This window comes from Microtus pennsylvanicus, chromosome X, assembly GCF_037038515.1.
Source record: "Microtus pennsylvanicus isolate mMicPen1 chromosome X, mMicPen1.hap1, whole genome shotgun sequence".
Lineage (NCBI taxonomy): Eukaryota > Metazoa > Chordata > Mammalia > Rodentia > Cricetidae > Microtus > Microtus pennsylvanicus.
In genome coordinates, this window is record NC_134601.1 from 81,750,541 (window position 1) to 81,756,474 (window position 5,934).

Below are 5,934 nucleotides of genomic sequence, written 5' to 3' on the forward strand. Positions count from 1 at the left end.
GACCAAGACAACCTGAACCTTAGTGGCAGCATAGGCCTGGACATCATCATGGCCTCAGGTGGCAGCACAGGCCTCTTACATCAGCCTGATCCTCACCACCGTTGAATTTCTGCTTCTGTCTCTCTCCACAGCACATGAACTGTTCTGCTTCTTTTCTCTCACATCTCCACCACATACTTGCTCATCACAATGGCATGAGGTGACATGAGGGACGACTTTGTGTTTTTGACATCTGGGTCCAACATGATCTTGGGAGGTTCTTCTCTGGTCATATCTATTTGGAGTTATAAAAGCCTGTGATTTTTAGATGTCCATTTCTTTCTCTAAATTTGGGCAATTATTTTGCTATAATTTCTTGAAATAGATTCTCTATGTCTTAGTTTTTATCTCAGCTTACTCCCAATTTTATCTTACAGAGTCTTAGGCTTGGTCTCTGATTTTCCTAGAGTTCTTGGGAGTCATGTTCATTTCCTTGTCCTCCTTGGTGTTTGAATATAGTATTTTTTCCAACCTTTTTCTCAATACTTGATTTTCTCTCTTTTGCTTAGTCAAGTTTCTTAACAATGCTTTTCACCATGCTTCCCCTTTGATTCATTGCATTTTTCTACTTCCAATATTTCTATTTGTTCCCCACACTCCAAATAGTAATTTTCTTGTTGAATTCTTTCATGTGCTGCCCTTGTTGTCCATACTGCTGATGTTCTTTTCTATGTTTCTCACTTTTCTTCTATGTTGTTGATTTTCCTTCCCAGTCTTGGATTTATTTTCTTACTTGTGTCTTTTTAAACTAGTGAACTTTGGAGATCTTCATCTACTATTACTTTACCCATTTTAGTATCTTTCAATTTAGTATTTGATGAGTCATAATCTTTTGGTTTCTCACACATCTTGTGTTTCTGTCTTATGATTTTGTAATCTGTTGTCTTTCATCTCTGTTTTTTTCAACAGCCTTCTCTTGAAACTCAAATCACAGCACCACCCAGGAGAAAACAAACCATTAAAACAGCAACAAATCAATCCATAAGAAGTATAAGAATATACTTACAATTAAGTCCACTAATATATCACTAATTACCATAAACCAGAAAAATGGAAACACTAATATGGAATGTGCTAAAAAGTACAAATTACTTAGGATAAATATAGAAATAGTAAATAATTGGGAAAATGAATAGAGCAAGGAATTGGGGTAAATAGACAAGAATCAAAGTTAAATAAAGAAAAAAGAAAAGGAATGTTGCTGAAGTATAATATTGTGAATGGGAGGATAGAACCAAGAGTTTAGAAAATATTAAAAAAGCAAAGAAATAAAAAAAAAGATTTCCCAACATTAGGAAATTTCAAAAACAAAATTAAATACATGTAAGAAGAAAATACAATGTAAAACTTAGTTTAAAAATTCATAGTAGGGACTGAAGGGGTGGCTCAGTGGTTGAGAGTACTTGCAAAAGACCTGAACTTGGTTCCTGACACCCACATGGCCCTCTGTAACCCTAGTCATAGGGAATTCAAAATCTCTTCTGACCTCCACAGGCTTCTGAATGAATATGGTAAACATACATATACTTAGACACATACATATACACAAAATAAAATAGCAACCAATGACAAATATAACAAGATAAAGTCAAAGTACTAGGAGAGAAAGAGACAGAGAGAGAGAGAGAGCACAAAAGGAAGCACATAATGGGCAATAAAATGAAAGAAGAAAAAAAGAAAAAAGGTTGTCCCAAAATGAAAAAGATACATAAACAAAATTAGATATAAGATAATAAAAAGATGCAATTTAAAATATTTTAAGGTTAAAAAACTGATAAAGTATGAAAAAGAAATAAAAGGGTAAATATAAAGTGGGGAAAAAGTACAAAATAAGGATAAGGTGAAGTGATAAATTGAAGTGTTGGAGAGGTTTCTTCCTGGGTCCTTTAACACAGAATACTGCCATTTGTTATGTAGTGGGAAGGGTCAGATGAATTTAGAAGCTTTGCCTTTCTTGTGCTTTGTGCTGATGTTGAACTTGTACTGGGAAGGTATCCAGTGCTTGCCAGAGATTTCTCCACTTTATTAGCTTCTCTTCTTTGCATATTAGGAAGCTCTGCTGGACATACTTAGCTTTGTAATTTATGATTTGTGCAAGTTCTCTCATCTTCCCTGAACCCCCCCCCCACAACTCATACCCATATATTTTTTTTAGCTGGGGATTATCTTCTAATTGTACAGATAATGTGGGAAGCAGCCACGACACTGTGATCTGTACACTATAAAACATGTGTGCTGGCTAGTTTTATGTCAACTTGACACAAGATAGAAAAACCTGGGAAAAAGTTACCTCAGTTGAAAAAAGGCCTCCAGAAGCATGAACTGTGGGCAAGCCTGTGGGGGCATTTTCTTGGTTAATGATTGATGCCAAAGGTCCAGCTCACTGTGGACAGTGCCTGTCCTGGGCAGGTGGTCCTGAGTTGTAAAAGAAAGCATGCTGAGCAAACCATGGGAAACAAGCCAGTCAGCAACACTTTTCCATAGCTTTTGCATTATTTTCTATATCCAGGTTCCTGCCTTGAGTTCTTGCCCAGGCTTCCCTCAGTGATGAACTGTTACCTGGAAGTGTAAGCTGAAATAAAACCATTCCTTTCCAAGTTGTTTTTCTTCTGGTGTTTTATCACATCAATAGAAACCCTAGCTAAAATAACATGTCTTTTTATTTTTAGTAATTTCAATGTACTAATGACTATATTTAAGGATATACCTGGGCTATAAAATAGACTGCAAGAACTCAAGATTTTTCAGACTCTAAAGAAATGAGGAAGTCCAGAGCAAGTGGGAGAGCGAGCTAGAGGATGTTGGATGGCAGGAGCGGAGCAATGCCTAAATCAAAGGAACTTGTTTCTTCAAGCTCTTCAGGAAGTGATTCTGACAGCGAGGTTGAAAAAAAAGTTAAGAGGAAAAAGCAAGTGGTTCCAGAAAAGCCTGTGAAGAAGCATAAGCCTGGTGAGACTTCTAGAGCGCTGGCATCTTCCAAGCAGAGTAGCAGCAGCAGAGATGATAACATGTTCCAGATTGGGAAGATGAGATACGTCAGTGTTCGGGACTTTAAAGGAAAAATTCTAATTGATATTAGAGAATATTGGATGGACTCAGAAGGTGAAATGAAACCAGGGAGAAAAGGTATTATTTTAAACATGGAGCAATGGAGCCAGCTGAAGGAACAGATTTTTGACATAGATGATGTAGTAAGAAATCTGTAAAATCTGAGCCATATCAAACTGTACTGTTGTAGTTGTTTCAATCTGTCTTTTTACATTGGCTTTTGCTTTCTAAATGTTGTTTTCCAAGCTGTTGTGTATTTGGATTGCAGAACAATTTGTAAGGTGAATACTTTAAAAAAATGTGCATTATTAAAATGTTCTGAGTGAAGCTAAATGTCAACTTTATTAAAGAGGATTGCTTTGTGCCCCCCTACCTAGTGTAAAATAAAGCCAGATCGTTACAAAAAAAAAAGAAAGAAATGAGGAACAATTAGGTGGCTCTGTAGGTTGATCTGCACACTGACCTCAGGCTCAGGATTATCAAACTATAGGGTTCTTAGATCAGGTTCTTGAGATCTGCTCCTGGTAGCTAGAAATGGAGAGATAGGTTTATCATCCCCTATTTACTTCACTGTCTGAGGTAAGCCTCTTGTTACCAGCAGTTTTTAGCTTTTAGTGTCTTGCTCTCCTACTTTCACGAACTACCTCTCAAAGCTGTTCCTCATAGATGAAATTATATGGCAGATGTTCATGTTCCTTGTCTTCTGTTTGTTCCCAGTTGTGCTCAGTTTTAAATAGCAAGGTATTTCTCAAGATGTATCTGGCTCTTGCCCTCTGAGTCATACAGAGTGACAAAATGGAATTCCTGACACATTCAGTGGTGGTTTTGAGGCTTCTGTGGGCATGTCCTAAAGATGACTGCCAGTCTCCTCCCTAAGGCTGCTTGGGCCTACCTTTTTTGAAGAAGTTCTTTTTTCCCTTTCTTGAAGGTAGCTTTGGAGTTCTGTCTTTCATTGTGGTGTATTGTCATGTTCTCATTTAAGAACCTTACATTCCATCCTGAGATCCATTCCAACTTCATTTTTTAATTTAAATTTCTTTTCATTTTACATACCAACTCCAGTTCCCCTCTGTTTCCTTCTTTTGGTCCTCACCTTCTTCCCCACATCCCACTCCTTAAGAATGGCACACCAACATGGTCAACTGTATCCACGTAAAACCTGAGAAAGCTTCAAAAGGAATTCTAGACACAAAAGAACAGAGTTAAGCCTAGCTTTTTGGTAGCAGCATTTTCTTTGTGGGCTCTGTTTGCTAGGCTTCCTGACTCAGCAGTAGCAGCAAAAACTGCACAGCTCCTCTAAGTAGACTTTCTGGTTCATGCTAGCTATATGAACAACTCTGACTCTTTTGGGAGGTCCAGCTATGGAGCATTTGAATGAGGTTTGTGAGCAGAGTGCTACAATTGCTTAATGGCATCATAGACCTGCTGTGACCCAACCCCGGATCTGTGGTGGAGAGAATGGCTCTTAGATGCAGTGAACATGTCCTTCCCATGTTGGACTGGGCAGAGTTGGTCTTAGCCATGCCCACTTAGCATTAAAAAAAAGGCACGTCTTGTCAGAAAATAATTACAGATACACAGTAAAGACAGATTCAGATAAAAAAGACCTCTTTATGGGTTTATAGTGTTGGATAAATATATGTAGGCTTGGGAGAGAAAAGAAAAAGAATATGTATAGTTATAAAAAGAAGTAAATGGTTTAAAAAAGGTAAAGTCTTTAAAGAGACAGAGTACAGACAGTCATAAATTTAAAGGAGTAAAGAAAAATAAGCCACATAAAGATGGAATATACACAGAGAGTCATCATTATGTATATTATTGTGTTTGCTTTGAATTTTTTGACTGTGAAGGAGCTAAATACAGGGAAACATTTCATTGTACGGACTGCTAAGGTAAACCAACATATATACTTCAAAGATACCTTGACTTCAAAATTTGGATCTAAGTATATGTAGCTTTGGAAAAGAGGTTAAATGTTTGCTTCCACAGAGGATGAAAACCTGTGAATTCCTTCCAGACTAATGTGGTTTGATCAAACAAGGCCTCCTGTAACCATGATCCAGAAGGTTCAACATCCATGACAGCTTTGGGACTGCTGGCTGAGATGGACCTACCATACAGGATATCCCATGATAGACCTGATTAACAGCACCCGTAATCAGCAGGAAATAATCTAGACAACAATGCCCAAATTCCCTAAGTGATTGCTTATAAATGTTTGTTTACATTTAAAGGGGAATATGATATAGATATGAATAATTTACATTAGTATGGATCTTGGTCTATTGATACAAATTTTAGGTCAATCTTGTTTATATATATATATATATATATATTATATATATTTCTGCTCTTGATTAAGGTATTATGTTTGTGCAGCTCATTTAAAAATGCAGTGTATAATTAAGAAATGCAGGTTAATAGATAGTCGTCTATAATAGTCAAGCTTGTAGTCATGTTAGTTATGCTTTATAGATATATAGTGATATATTTAAGGTAGAGAGATAATCTCCAAACTTTTCAAAGACCTATGGAATATAGCACTTAAAATGTTTTAAGAACTTAGGACTGTTCATAACAATGAAACACATCTGCTCTTGGCAGCAACAACTATTTCATGAAGAAGATGGACATTGAAGAGATTTTTTAGGGAGTTTGCTAGCCATTTGGGCAAAAAATTGCTCTTGTCTGGACTGCTTGATATTATACTATATGAACTGGACTTGCACAACCCACAGAAAAATGACTTCTTAAGCTGCCTAAAAAAGGTGAGACAGTCCTTTTGGGTTTCTGCTTCATGAAAGTATGGGCCGGTAAGCTGAAGATGGGTGCCCACAACATTACAGA

At 36.9% G+C, this 5,934-nt stretch overlaps 1 pseudogene; it reads left to right on the forward strand.

The window, feature by feature from the left end:
- Nucleotides 1–2,829: 2,829 nt before the first annotated feature.
- LOC142841025 (activated RNA polymerase II transcriptional coactivator p15 pseudogene) lies at nucleotides 2,830–3,506 on the forward strand (annotated as a pseudogene).
- The last annotated feature ends 2,428 nt before the right edge of the window (nucleotides 3,507–5,934 follow it).